The sequence below is a fragment of the Pistacia vera genome, unplaced genomic scaffold (assembly GCF_008641045.1).
Source record: "Pistacia vera cultivar Batoury unplaced genomic scaffold, PisVer_v2 Contig195, whole genome shotgun sequence".
In the NCBI taxonomy this organism is placed as follows: domain Eukaryota; kingdom Viridiplantae; phylum Streptophyta; class Magnoliopsida; order Sapindales; family Anacardiaceae; genus Pistacia; species Pistacia vera.
The window spans coordinates 698,064-714,428 of record NW_022195996.1 but is presented as its reverse complement, the minus strand read 5'-3'; the positions used below and the strand labels follow the sequence as shown (position 1 = coordinate 714,428).

Sequence of the window (16,365 nt, the reverse complement as noted above, 5' to 3'; positions counted from 1 at the left end):
ATAAGTATTATTTAAGCCCCCTACCGTCAATCGGCCCAAAACGGACAATAAATTACTTAACAAGTAGAAACCCAATAACGCATGGGCCTGTAAAAGTGGTCTTATTTCTTGGATCCAGATCCAATCCCACTTGAAATATTCTTAAACCTTCAAATACGGATTAGCCATGGACAGATGAATTATTACAGGTTACTGTAACTCTTGGATTCAAATTTTATTGGAGAAAAAGACAAAGTATCTGTGTTTAACAGATTGTTAACCTTAATAATCATTCATATTAATGTAACGTTCCATTAGACTAACGGATTTGACTGACAGTTATAGGCAGATATCACCTTTCTATTCCGCAGTAATCACACTACTTAAAAATATAATGATTTATATGTTTGAAATTGAGGTTAAGTGTTCACATCTACTTAAAGTCTTACCGCGTCCTTTTCTTTGAGGCAGTTATTAAAAGGTCACCTCAAGTTTAAATTTAATCAAAAGGCTATAAAGTTTTAAAGTGTTAACTAAATAGTCTTATTATTGATTAAGGGTAATTAAACTTGATTAGTGCTTAATTAGGATTAATGAAGTATTATATAATATTTTAAAAATTATAGTATATTCCAAAAAACTCAAAATTCTTGCAAACAAACCCAAACACCTTCTTCTTCCTCCCGTCATTAATGCATCTCTACCTTGGTTGCTGTTTCTTTTTAGCTTCATCTACATCTTCTTCTTCCTCCTTCCTCTGCATCTTCTTCTTCCTCATTCATCTACATCTTCTTGTTTCTCCATCATTAACACTTTCTTCTTCCTCAATCATTAACATCTTCTCCGCCAAAGATCCCCCTCTTCCTTCTCTTGACATTTCGTCTAAGTATGTGTATCTCCTCTTTACATTTTATATTTAGATTTACAAAGATTTAATAATGGATGGGGTTTGGGTTATGACTGTGATTTAGTTGTTTAGGTTGTTGGGTTGTGTTTGATGTAATGCAAGTTGAAAGGAGTGAAATTTATTGAAAATTTATTCTGGGTATGTGTTCTGGGTATGATGGATCGATTGTAGGTGGAGATAACTGAAAATGTGTTATGGGTATGATGGATCGCTTAAGCGATCTGGTAGGTCTGGTAATGCAGCAAATAGATCGCTTAAACGATCAGGTATGTGGCATAAGATCGCTTAAGCGATCTGGTAAAAGTCTAGTGTATAGGAGCAGATCACTTAAGCGATCAGTAAATGGCATAAGATCGCTTAAGTGATCAAGTGTATCGCTTAAGCGATCCAGTATAAATAACCATGATCACTTAAACGATACAGCAGACCATATAAGCGACTGTGCATATTCTTTTTAAAATATTTGAACCCTTAGTACAGCATTTAAGAATATTTTTTTTCTTGCATTACAGGTAGTTGGCTATTATTACACATGAGACAAGTTGTTTTGGGTGTTGAATATTTTGGTGAGTGGATAGAGGGAGAAAGTAGTTGAAAGTGGATTGGGAAGAGCAAAGAAGTTATACCAATTGCTGTGAGCACAGAGGTTAGTTTTGATTAGTTGATTGATGAAATAATTAGAAGAGATAATTTGAGTTGCTCGCGTAGTGATATAGTTGTGAAGTATGTTTTAAGCAGAGTTCCTGAACATTATAAGGTACCTCCTGCTATATTAAAGTCGGATGAAAGTGTGAAGTTATATATGATTGATGTGGCTGATAATGGTTCGAGGCCGATTTTAAGGGTTTCTTTTGTAGAAAAACCGTTGTAAGTTGGTTCAAAGGAAGGGAATAACGAGGAAGTAGCTGGAGATTTGCCTGGTTTTAATTTGAACTACGAGGCCATTGATTTGTTAGTTGAAAAATCAAGAGTAGACGGTGAATTGGGTGGTGAGGAGGATACTGTAGAAGAGGTTGGTGATGGGGGGCAGAATAAAAATGTTGAGGAGGAGGACCCCGTACATGTTTCCACAGATGTAAAGATTCATTTAAATACAAATTATGCAGAAGGCGTAGATTGTGAGGAAGAGAACACTATGGTTGTTTATACAGGTTAAGAGAGGACAATTGGAGGTAGTAGTGAATCAACTCATGTTTTTACGGATGGATCTGAGTTGCTCATATGGTATTTATTTGACAACAAAGAGGAAGTGGTGAGAAAGCTAAAATTTGTTGCCATGAGAGATAATTTTAAGTTCATCACCACAAAGTCAAATTCATTGGCTGTGATGGTTGCATGTCGTGACCGAAAGTGCAAGTGGCGGGTTTATTGTAAAAAGTTGGCAGAGTCAGAAAATTTTATTCTTAGCACATATACCCGTGAGCACACATGTGGTTTGGAACATATTTCAGGTGAGTGTCGACAAGCGTCCGCTGATGTCATTGGACAATTTGTCAAAAGTCGGTTCATTGAAGGGAAAGGTCCATCTCCTAAAGACATTCAGAGACTTGTGCACACAGAGTTGGGATGTGCTGTTAGTTACTGGAAATGCTGGAAAGGGAGACAACGTGCACAAGATTTTGTGAGGGGCACGTCGGAGCACGAGTACGCAGTATTAGAAGCGTACCATTATATGCTTGAGCTGACAAACCAAGGTAGCAAAATGGCTTTGAAGTGGGACGGGAATATGATGTTTAAATATTTTTTTTTGTTGCTTACGGTTTTGCTATAAGGGGTTTTGTAAACATGTGTTTATGGAAAAATGTGTTTAAAGTGTGGACTTTGGATTAATTCTTTCATAAATACCATTTATGGGATCACAGGTGCATTTTGAGTATTTTTAGGCTCAAACAGATTTTTAAAGGGAAAAGAATGATGTCGATGGGATTCACAATGCGTAGGAACAAACGGCACAAGAATCAGAGTCGAAACGAGAAAGTTGTGGCGCGTCGGACTCTTTCTTATTACTTGCACGATTTCGTACACTTGCGAATAGCCGGTCAAAACCTTATTATAAAACCCTATGGCTCTCAGACTCTTTCTTATTACGTCTGCATGCTTATCTGGCACTTCCCCACATCCTAAGCCCGTCACCAAGGCATATTCCATCATCCCAAAACGTAGTGGCTTTCCGCCCACCACGAACCACATTTCTTTTTTTTTTTTTTTTTTTATTGCATTTTACTGAGTGCAGCAACATGTAATGCACTCCCTGCCCCCAAAATGCCTTTTTCCAATTCGTTCCGATTCTTAAAAACTGACCGAAACAAGTGCGACGGAAATCTCTTCTACCATGCGCCATTCCATCTAAAATGTCATTTATTCTCTCAAAAACTTCCCAACTTGACATGACCGTCACCCTTGCAGGGAAGTAGGGTACCTTCTCGCTTACAAGGTCCAACTCGTAGTCTCTATAGTTTATGGTCCGCACAATCTGCACAATCGATATAAACAAAATGTCAGCAACAAAAATAAACCAAAACAACTAATAAACAAAATATCAGCAACAAAAAATTACCATTGTGGTCGCTTAAACGATTTCGGATCGCTTAAGAGATCTTGACTCTGCCTCGTGCAAGAGTCAAGATCTTGACTCTGCCTCGTGCAAGATCGCTTAAGCGATCTGAAATCACTTAAGCGACCAAGAGTAAACTGAAAGAATCTCTTAAGCGATACAAAAGATCGCTTAAGTGATCTTATATCTATGATTCTGCCTCGAAAAGATTGCTTAAGCGATCTGAAATCGCTTAAGTGACCAAGAGTAAATTGAATCAATCGCTTAAGCGATATAAAGGATCGCTTAAGTGGCCATGAGTAAAAGAGGTTAATCGCTTAAGCGATACAAATGATCGCTTAAGCGACAGTACAGAGCAATACTCCCAAAACAAATACATACCCTTTCTTCGCCGGCCTCCTCGTCGCCTGCATTCTCGCCGGCCTCCTCCTCATCGCATGAATCCTCAAAAGACTCCTCCTAGCCTGAATCCTCACCGGACTCCTCCTCCTCACCTGAATTCTCGCCTGACTCCTCGTCTTTAGAACCGTTTTACGATTCTTCTCTTTGTTATTGTGCTGTCGTTGTCTCCTCTGCCTGTGGACCACCTTCCCTGATCAGATGATCCACCGAAGCAGCCATTGAACTGCTTGCGCCACCGGAATCTAGGATTCGAAGTGGCTTGGGTTTTCCTCCTCATTGTCAGTGTCAGCCATGGTTTTAGATTGAATTTGGTGTCAAAATTTGCAGTTTCGATCGGAAATGTGGACTGTATCACCGAAAATTACATAGATTCCGTTTACGGTTCAAGAAATCAATCGAAAATCGCGATTATATCACCGGAAATCGCGACTGTATTCCGTTTAGGGTTCAAGAAATTGATTTTAGGATTGAATATGGTGTGCAAATTTGCAGGTTCGATCGAAAAATCGCAGTGTCTCCCTTTGGCTCAAGAAATCGCTTTTTGCCCTAATGAATTTCGATTAAGCGAGGTGAATATGTGGGGCTTGTTTTGATAAATTTCAAATTTTAAAAACTTTCATTATTTATGATTCGGCCCACATATGTTTTAATCTTTTTATTTTAACCTATTTTACGTGTTTAATGATTCCTAACTATGCCACATCAACTTCTCTAAATTAAAAAAAAATGAAAAACATTTTCAAGGCCATTTTGTTAAATGGAAACTTGGGATGGCCGCGCAGCTAAATTTTCTCATTTTCTTTTTGCATAGAATATGGTTGATTAGGTTTTGTCAATCATCAACTCCTTAAGAAATTGATTCTACTTTTTACCAAATTGACATGTCAAAACTCGGTAACCATGGAAACTTGAATTTTCCATGAAAACTTGTTTTATATATCAGAATACTTTATACACAACCAATCATCCTGCATGTTGATTCAGAAGAAGAACATGGGTTAACTTGTTTTATATATCAGAATACTTTATACACAACCAATCATCCTGCAAGATCAGCAATCTTACTACAGATTTGGTCAACATATATCTTAGAAAAAAATTCTTCTTTTCATACACAATGGGGAGATGGGGAATTATCTGGATCCATGAGGTAAAGAATTAAATATAGATATGGAATTATGAATACATACAAAATAGTTGAAGAGGTCAAATCTAAGTGCATAAACTAAGGGCAGAGTGATACAAACCTGAGTCAATCATTTGACACGTTAATTAACTTTCTAGAATACAAACCTGAAACTGAAGTGTGAAACGCGGCTCATCCAAGCTATTCACATGTAACCCCACCATGCACAGTTAGATCTGCACTTCATATATTTTGTTTTTGTTCACATATATCTGAAACTACAAGCAGCGGTTCAATGGTCAATGCAAGCTACCCAAATATTGAAAGAAAAGGACCCCCTCTTCTTTGTACAATAAGTCAATAATCCCATATCAGAACTTAGCTAGGGCAATTCCGATCTCACCAACTGCTTTTATTAAAGCAGTTAACGAAGAACATCTTTAATTTTGGAACAAGGAATTGAGTTTTCGTAATTAATTTGAAGGGTTCTAAGGATGGAGCCTCCATATTCCTGCAAGCCGATTAGGAATAGTACAGGGTCAATTAATGAGCACTCTTTTAAAGTTATTATACAGGAGAAAGCTACGCAAGAGGTATAATTAATGAGAGAAACTGAGGAACAGAGGAGAGGAAATATGCCACACCGTTTCTCATTAAAGTAGCAGATATAAATACAAAAGATTGTAACAAATTGAAAACATATCCCTAAAAATAAGTGTACAGCTGTAACTTAAAATACAAATTTAAAAATTAAACAAATAGGAGTAGTTACAACAATTTATGAGAAGGAATGGGAAGACTTCTCTAATATGCCCCCTCAAGATTAGGGTCGTGTGACGAGACCAATCTTGAATTTAAGTGAAAGAAACCAGACGTGGGAAGAGGTTTTGTAAGGGCATCAGCAAGCTGATCATCACTTGAAACATGAGAAACACGCAAAGTGTCATTTTGAACTTGCTCACGAATAAAATGAAAATCAATGGCAACATGCTTCATCCTGGAGGGAAAAACTGGATTAGAGAAGTCTTTCCAGAGATGTAATTGGTTGTGGTGAGTTTGAGTGGGGTCTGGGCAGAGATATTGATGGAGATGAGAGATGTGTTTGGTTCATTTGTGTTTTGAATAACAGGTGGAGAGTTGGAATTATTGGTTATTGTCATGGTACTGGTGGCTCGAGAAGAGAGCAGCAGCAATTAAATGCTCTGATACCATATAATTATAATTAATGAGAGAAACAGAGGAACCGAGGATAGGAAATATGCTACACCGCTTCTGATTAAAGGAGCAGATATAAATACAAAGTAACAGATTCTCTCTCCAGGCTCACCAAACCAAAACCGCCCTATAAGATTAGCAAAATATACGGACCAATAAAATATGTAAACAAGTGGCAAATGAAATGGATGTGCTACTTTCTTTAAATATTTTAGTTTTATTAATGAAGATTTCCCATGTGGTCATAGATAGTTGATTACTTGACTAGCATGCTCAGCGGTTACCAAGACAACATTTTGTTGCAAGTACAAACGTGTTTTATTTGAACGAAAACCAGCTTCTTTGAGGCAGTTTTTCTTACTAGATCCAAAGTTGTCACTTCGGTCAATTAATGCATGCCTTCTTCAACATATTCACTCATTTAAAAAGAGGGAGTATTACAAACATCAAACATAGCTTCTGATTCTTTTTGTTCCTCTGTTTTTTGTTTTAATTCTTCTGGGTTCATTGAATTCAACACCAAACCTTCCAAAATGTTGCTTCTATTCTCTCTTTCTCTTTTGTTGGTGTGTGGTGATGTAGCCATTGCAGCATCGAGTTCAAGCAGTAGTACTAGTACCTCAACGGAGAGGCAGATTAGTCAGACACCAACGTGGGCTGTTGCTGTTGTTTATGCTGTAATCATCATCATTTCTATTTTCTTGGAAAAAATTCTTCACAAACTTGGAACTGTAAGTTCATTTACTTTTATTATCCTTTTAGAAATTCTTTACTGCCAAGAGTTTCTTCATATTTGTTCTATAACTGCCTTGACCCTTTTAATTATCTTGTTAACTTCTCATTCAAGTTCTTTATATTGTTATGTTTGGTTCTTTCTTTCCTTTTCTTTTTTTTTTCCCTTTTTTGAGGCTTAATAAACATTAAATTTCTGGTTTATATGTTATGCGTTTGAGGTTCTTTGATTTTTATTCCTCATATTGCTACTTAGTGCTGAGTTTTAACTCAAATTTAGTCATGATTCAAGATTGGATTTTTTCAACCGTTATACTAGTAAATATGTAAGATTCTCAATGTAGTTCAAATAGTGTTTGTTGTTGGAGTCCCACATCGATTAGGCACGCTCAAGCCTATTGGATTATAAGAGGGGGTAATCCTCCCATTCAACAAGGCCTTATTGGATGAGGAGTCAAGCCCACCTCAAATTCTAACATGGTATCAGAGCTCAGGTTCAATTGAGCTGAGCGCATGACCAGCGAGAGAGAAGTTAGAGCTAGTAATTACCTCCAATAACAGGCATTACCCAACATATGGGCTTGACCGTGAGGCGGAGTGTTGGAGTCCCACATCGACTAGGCACGCTCAAGCCTATTGGGTTGTAAAAGGGGGTAATCCTCCCATTCAACAAGGCCTTATTGGATGAGGAGTCAGGCCCATCTCAAATTCTAAAATGGTATCAGAGCCCAGGTTCAATTGAACTGAGCGCTTGACCATTGGGTGATTGGGTGAGGAGTCAAGCCCACGTCAAACCCAACATATGGGCTTGACCGTGAGGGGGAGTGTTGGAGTCCCACATCGACTAGGCACGCTTAAGCCTATTGGGTTATAAGAGGGGGTAATCCTCCCATTCAACAAGGCCTTATTGGATGAAGAGTTAGACCCATCTCAAATTCTAACATGGTATCAGAGCCCAAGTTCAATTGAGCTGAGCGCTTGACCATTGGGTGATTGGGTGAGGAGTCAGGCCCACCTCAAATTCTGATATGGTATCAGAGCCCAGGTTCAATTGAGCTGAGCGCTTGACTAGCGGGTGAGGACAACTACCTCCAATAACAGGCATGACCCAACATATGGGCTTGACCGTGAGGGGGAGTGTTAGAGTCCCACATCGACTAGATACGCTCAAGCTTATTGGGTTATAAAATGGGGTAATCCTCCCATTCAACAAGGCTTTATTGGATGAGGAGTCAGACCCATCTTAAATTCTAACATGATATCAGAGCCCAGGTTCAATTGAGCTGAGCGCTTGACCATTGGGTGATTGGGTGAGGAGTCAGGCCCACTTCAAACCCAACATATGGGCTTGATCGTGAGGGGGAGTGTTGGAGTCCCACATCGACTAGGCACACTCAAGCCTATTGGGTTATAAGAGGGGTAATCCTCCCATTCAACAAGGTCTTATTGGGTAAAGAGGTAGGCCCACCTCAAATTCTAACATTTGTTAATCTTAGAATTTTGTTGTATTCGGTCCTTTGATTGACTGTGGCAATTTACTGGAATACAAATTCAGGTTCTTACAGAGAAGCACAAGGCGGCTTTGTTTGAAGCCCTTGAGAAGGTCAAATCTGGTAAGAAGATAAATTTTATTCTATAATTCTGGTAATTTTTTGAGTGGAGACAAAAACTGCGTGCTTAATTGACATTTAATATGTAATTTCTGCAGAGTTGTTGGTTCCGGGATTCATGTCGCTCATACTCACTTTTGGGCAGAATTACATTATCAAGATATGTATTCCTTTCAAGGTTGCAGACACTATGCTGCCTTGCGTATCAGATAGTGTGAATGATGGAGAGTCAAGTAGCGAATCAGAACATCGTAGACGACTCTTGTGGTTTGATCGTAGATACTTATCCTCTTCGGATACAACCACTCCTTCATGCAAGTCGGTGAGCGCATATAAAGCTCAAATTATAGTGGAGATTTATGTTGCAACTAGCATGTATTGTATTTTCTTTCTTGCAATGTATGAGCCATTACTATATGTGGTTTGAAATATTATGTTGACAACCTTCAGTGCAGTGTTTTACTGCCAACGTGACCAATGATAAATTTTCTTTTCCCAGATGCATATTCTTTCTGTTGAATGTCGCATGTAGTCATATAGAATTTAACATATATATACAAAGTTAGAACTATAAATTTGTTTTGAGTGATGAATGAACTCCTGGATAATGCAAAATGAACCAAGCTTCATCTCCTGGCATTCAATTTGAAGCTATATGTTACAAGGACACATTGTCCTACTAAGATGCAAGACCTGCTGTACTTTTACCCCCTAAATTTTGATGGTTGATACCTTTTATGTACTAATCAAAATCCATAAATTCAAGTAATAGCTGATCTGTTTTCTGTCTACAGGGGTATGAACCGCTTATATCAACAGAAGCATTGGACCAATCACACGATCCTCATATATTTTTAGCAGTATTTCATGTCTTATACAGTGTTGTTACCATCTTGCTTGGGAAGCTAAAGGTATGAAATCTGTCAAAAAACCTTGCCATGATAATCATTATGATGTTATCTTTTCCCTATGGTAACTACTGGATTTAGTTACTAACCAATAGTTATGTTGGACAGATGCGCGGTGGAAGAAGTGGGAGCAGGAGGCTTCAACCCATGACTATGAGTTCTCAAATGGTATATTATCCATGAGAAAGTGAATATTTTTCTTTTTTCTTCATTAGTAAATATTGTGGCTTGAAATTTGGTGTTTGAGCCTCGAACATGATTTTGCCATAGCTATATCTGAATACCTGCATTTATGCTCATTTTAAAGCTAATTCAGATTGTATTAATACGCAGATCCTCCTAGATACAGACTTACCATCAGACATCTTTTGTAAGAGCACACACCAGTTTCTGGACCAAGCTTCTACATCTTTTACATTGTAAGTCGCATGTTCATTTCTTCTGTTCTAGAGTTAGTAAGCTCTAATGAGTCCCAAGTAGTAATGAATTGGCTTCAGAAGACATTACAATACAATATATATTAAAATCTCTATCTCAATTGCAGGGATGCTTCTTTCGACAATTTTTTAGGTCGTTAGTAGGTCTGACTACTTGACGTTGCGCAAGGATTCATCAATGTGAGTTTTCAGTTAAACAATTCACAGTTCCTAAAGTTAGGAAAGTTGAGTCTGTGGTTCTACTCTAACAATTATGTATTAATGATAGGTTCATTTAGCTCCTGGAAGCAAATTTAACTTCCAAAAATATATTAACCGATCATTAGAGGACGACTTCAAGTTAGTGATGGGAGTAAGGTAATCCTCTTTTTATTTAATGTGTTTCTTATCAGCTATGTTCTGCAGTTTTCTTGTACCACTCTTGCCTAATCAATTAATTTTTTTTTTTTTTTTTTTTTTGTTATTGGCAGTCCTGTCTTGTGGGCATCATTTGTGCTTTTCTTGCTTGTAAACGTTAATGGTGAGTCATCTTCTCCTGGAAAATGCCTTTTGAACTAAATGATTCTGCACTTTGAATTGAACTAGAAGTTGATATAGTTCATTAACATATTTTTTTTTTCCTTTTCAGGATGGCAAGCATTGTTTTGGGCATCCTTAATCCCTGTGATTGTAAGAAATTTATTCTCTGTAACCTATCATCCTGACTTACTTGAAGAGTTGAAATTCTGAATACTATTAATTGGTTGCAGATAATCTTAGCTATTGGAATGGAGCTTCAATCCATTTTGACAAAGATGGCTCTTGAAATTACAGAAAGATATGTGGCGGTGCAAGGGATGCCACTTGTACAAGGCTCAGACAAATACTTTTGGTTTGGTCGGCCTCAATTAGTGCTTCATCTCATTCACTTCTCTTTGTTTCAGGTACTGAATGACCTCCTCTTTCGTAGATAGAAGATCTTTAATAAATATGATTAGAGTGAAATTGGAGTAAAGTAAGATCAAACAAGTGAACTAAATTACTTGCTGTAGACTTTTATGCATGCTGTGTCTAGATTATGATAAACGGAAGCTTCATTTTATAACTTAAAGAACATTCAAAGGGGTTGTCTTTTGCTCTTCATCCCATCTGTTTCTTATGTAAGAGATCCATAAAGTGAAATTAATTTGGTTTGGATATCCTTACTATTAAATGCATCCATTCAATTGATGCGGCCTTAGTGCTACATTTCATCTTCGAGTCAATAGACAACAATTCTTCATCCTCGGTCTATAATCTCCATACTATTTTCTTTCAAAAGATCCTTCTATAGGGGACTCGATCCTTGATTTGTAGGTCAATTCTGTGACTCTTTAGTTTAATAGCTTATGGCCATTTAATTCTGATACCTCTCTCTGCGGTAATCAACCACAGTGGATACTTCTACTGTTATTTGTTTACTTGCAAAGTTTAAAACTGTTCCAGTGACCAGCTAACTCTTTTTGTGCTTTTTGGGTGCTTGCAGAATGCTTTCCAGATTACATATTTCTTTTGGATATGGGTAAAGAATCCTTCTATGCAAATTAAACAATTAAATAACAGTCCCTCCTCCTCAGATTCTCCTACTTTCATAATTAATGCAAGTATCACAATTACATTATAACGAAGTTTTTCTTTGTGTGCAGTACTCTTTTGGATTGAATTCTTGCTTCCTTGCTAATATCAAGCTTGCAATATTGAAAGTTGCTTTAGGGTAAGCCATGTTTGTCTCCTCAGAAACAGGAACACTTTCAATCAAATGCTGAACAACAAACTATTTAGTTCAATGAGGACATTAATTGTCAATACTTACCCATCCAATAACTCATGTAGCATTCTTACAATGTATCATAATATGAATTCATGGCTGAATATTTGTTGGGTTTGCAGGGTTGTGGTCTTAGTTCTATGCAGCTACATCACACTTCCTCTGTATGCCCTTGTCACGCAGGTACATTTATTTTTCAATTATAAATGTGGATAAAAACAACGATGTGTGCAATACATTAATCCTTGACCAATTTGTTAGAACAAGTAGTATTTTTGGAGCTTCATATTATTTGTTTTCATGTTTGTTATTCTACAAGTTATGCATGATTGAACTAAATAAAATTATCCCTGGTGTGAATACTTGTAGATGGGTTCACGCATGAAGAGATCAATCTTTAATGAACAAACGTCCGAGGCCCTCAAGAAGTGGCACACGGGAGTGAAGAAGCGGAAGCGAGGAAAGTCCCCAACTCGAACGCCAGGGGAAAGTGTAAGCCTAAGCCCTTCAACAGTGCACTCTCAAGGAGGACACAGACTACAACGTTTCAAAACAACAGGTCAATCTACACGCTCATACACCTATGACGACAATGAGGCATCTGATAATGATGCTAATCCATCATCACCGAAATCACCAACAGGCAGCTTTGTTATAAATGTGGATAAAAATAACGATGGAGTAATTGAAGTAAATGAACCCCATCATGGGGAAGATAACAGCAATGAAGGTGACCTCTCATTTGTTAACCCTGCTCTGGCGAATGAACCATGATATAGTTTCAGCACTGGTGTAAAATTTGAAGGGATAAATATAGATTGGGCTTTGTTTTAAGCCCAAATTTTGCTTAATGATAGAGTTAGTGGATTGGATTAATGAATAACAGATTTTAGGCATCTAAAACATCACACGGCATGGATGAATCTTACGATAATAGAAGATTGATGTTCAAAATGGTTTCAACCGCAAATTAGACAAAGGTCTTTCATCGTTAGCTTCAGCTTAGTTCCACCGAGGATACTTGGGTTAGAATTCACACCTTCCACAGCAGCATCTGCTGCAACTTTTACAACTTTGCCAATGGTAGAATTGAAGGAGAAAGCAGCCCCAACGTTTACAACAGTCGGAATTGTAGCTACATTTGTACAAATCCCAGTTGAAAACAAGTTGTATAAAACTACTAAATCCAATAGCAAAATTTTAGTCATGGTGAAATGATCTAGCTAATCCCTTACACTAACTCCAAAATCTCAGATTCCCAGACATATGAATTACATCCATGGAGTCTGTTTGTCAACATCCAAAACATTGAATATATATTTCTTACACGTTGGTTGATTCATTTCCAACTGTTTTATAGAAATTTGGTGGAACAATGTGATCATGTTATGCAATCATTCATAATTTATAAAGTTTAGTGATGGTTTGGCGGTTGTTCATAGTTGAGAAACGAGGAGGGAAATTGTCACGATTTTCTGAAGTTCAGTTGAGAGGAGGTTGTTGATTCTTTCTCGTACGAAAGGGGTTTACATGTACTTTTATGAAATGTTATGGTTTATAATGAAATTTCACCATATCATAAGCCCAACGCGCCCCTCCTCAAAACAGACAATAAATTACTTAAAAATATAATGATTTATATGTTTGAAATTGAGGTTAAGTGTTCACATCTACTTAAAAGTCTTACCGCGTCCTTTTCTTTTTGCATAGAATATGGTTGATTGGGTGGCCATTAGGTTTTGTCAATCATCAACTCCTAAAGAAACTGATTCTACTTTTTACCAAATTGACATGTCAAGACTCGGTAACAATGGAAACTTGAATTTTCCATGAAAACGAGTATGCTATGTTGATTCAGAAGAACAACATGGGTTATCTTGTTTTATATACCAGAATACTTTATACACAACCAATCATCCTGCAAGATCAGGAATCTTATAGGTCAACAAATATCTTAGAAAGAAATTCTTCTTTTCATACACATTGGGGAGATGGGAATTATCTGGATCCATGAGGTAAAGAATTAAATATAGATATAGAAGTATGAATACATACAAAGTAGTTGAGGAGGTCAAATCTAAGTGCATAAACTAAGGGCAGAGTGATACAAACCTGAGTCAATCATTTGACACGTTAATTAACTTTCTAGAATACAAACCTGAAACTGAAGTGTGAAACGCGGCTCATCCAAGTTATTCAAATGTAACCCCACCATGCACAGATATATCTGCAACTACAAGCAGCGGTTCAATGGTCAATGCAAGCTACCCAAATATTGAAAGAAAAGGACCCCCTCTTCTTTGTACAATAGGTCAATAATCCCATATCAGAACTTAGCTAGGGCGATTCCGATCTCACCAACTGCTTTTATTAAAGCAGTAACTGAAGAACATCTTTAATTTTGGAACAAGGACTTGAGTTTTCGTAACTAATTTGAAGGGTTCTAAGGATGGAGCCTCCATATTCCTGCAAGCCGATTAGGAATAGTACAGGGTCAATTAATGAGCACTCTTTTAAAGTTATTATACAGGAGAAAGCTACGCAAGAGGGATGGAGAATACTATGATATATATATTTTTATATGATGGCTGCCTCCTGAATCGAGATAATATTGTTGTATCTGACTATCTTCTGCCATGGTGGGACCAGAAAAATAAAATATATATACAGTATATGGAAGTGGAACTGTGGAACCACCACTTCTGAAAGAGATGAGTACTTTATTCTCCCACCAATCAAGCCTGCTTTTACGAATTAATTCTATATGATAAATTAATGGCAATCACTTCTCCTCAACTTTTATTAATTCTAAGGGAAAATGGTGTAAAGATTTAGGTGACCTAAGCCAAAGAACCTGCCCAGCAGCACTTAATTAATGCTTCATTAATTTGCTTTTAGTAGAAGATATATATATATATACGCGGTTTCACTGATCATAATTAAACAAACTGAAGTCTCACAGATTCAGAATATATAATCTAAATAGCCTTTGGTTTTGTGATGTGCATGAGCTCCAAGAAAACCTCATCTCAACTAAGGAGCACTTAGCTTTAGCGAAGACGACGAAGAAGCTTTAATTTACAGGCCTACACCTACTGCAATTCGCATGACCCCAATAACTAAATTATATAGATGAATCATGGACGGTGGTTGGAAATATCTTCACTGTAAGGTAGCAATCAAACATTAATTTCATGAACGTTAAAAGTATAGTTTGGCTCAATAGCACAAAGGTTACGTGGAATTAATCAATGCATTTTTAAGCATAATTTTCACACACTGTAGAGAAAGACTTGGAGCAATTATGAAGGTGACGTGGGCCGTGAATATATTATTCGAGTAAACGACTTTTTCCCACCCAAGGTTTGGCCTAATAACATTTTCTCACTCAAAAAGTTTCAAAATACAACTTTACCACTCATGTTAAGAGCCATCCATTAAGTTTAACTTGAGAAAGACATAATAGTAAATTCAAAAAGCAGTTTAAGGGTATTTATGTCATTTTATCCCTTATATAAAAATCTTAAATCCTCTCAAATGCTACTGCCACCGTCACCCCCTGTATAAAAACCCTAAATCAACTCAAACTGCTACAATGTCGCCATTGTCACTGCTGGCCGGTTCAAACTGATTTCGACTTGTTTTCTCACCAAAACTAACGGAAATCTTCACTTCTTCATCCTTTTAGCCTTATTCTAGCCTAATTGTCCAAGATTTGGCTGAAATTAAGCCGTTTTCCAAGGAAAAAACCCAACCCCTCGCTCATAGGGGTGAAATCAAGTCTAGTATCTGGTAAATCGAACTTGACTCGATCGCTATAATAACGAGTTTGAGCCTAATCAAGCCTAAGAAATCAAGTTCGAACTTGAACTCGATACTAGAAATTGGAAATCGAGTTCGTATAATTGAGTTTTAATTGAGTTAGAGTTCGAACTCGATTTCGATTTCGAGCTCATTTAACAAGGGTGGATTTGCAAATTTTATAACTTTTAAATTACATATGAACTCTATTACTTTAAAAACTATCAACTTAATCATCGAACTTGTAAATACTCGCGAACATATCGAGTCAAGTTCTACTATGATCGAACTCGACTCAATTAACTACTCGAACTCGACTTGACTAATGCCGAGTCGAGTTCGAGCCAACATTGAGTCAAATTCGAGTGGCTCGACTCGATTTTCACCCTTATCGCCCCACCAATCCAAGCTAAATCGACTTGTTTCCGGTGTCGTCTACCTCCCTTGATGCCACCAAAATACTCCCCTCACCTCCCTAATCAAAACCCCTACCACTCCACACTTTTTAGCCCGCTGTGTGCTGATCTCTGCGCTTGGCTTGTTTCGCTGGCCCCAAGCTTTTTTTATCAATCCCGTCATTCAAAATCAGCGTTGACACCACCACAGGCACTTCCTCTCTAAAGTCCCCAACCAAGCCAATCCCGTTTGCCTGTCGAACATCGTTGATCACCGGTTCATTTCCTAGGGTTTTTTTACTTGATTAATGATTTGGGTGTAATTGTTTGGAGTTGTTTTGTTGGAAATCGACTAGTAAAGTTGGTTTCGAAGTGTTTGTGGTTGTGTGTAATTATTTTTCCAGTCATCGGATTAGAAGTGTTTGTGGTTGTGTGCGATTGTTTTTCCAGTCACTAGAATCAGAGGTGGCAAATGAGAAAGAAGAAAGAGAAGAGTAAGAGAGAATGATATTT

At 37.4% G+C, this 16,365-nt stretch overlaps 1 pseudogene; it reads left to right on the top strand.

Annotated features, from left to right (window-relative positions):
• The first annotated feature begins 6,569 nt into the window (after nucleotides 1-6,569).
• LOC116127713 lies at nucleotides 6,570-12,475 on the top strand (annotated as a pseudogene).
• Nucleotides 12,476-16,365: the final 3,890 nt, after the last annotated feature.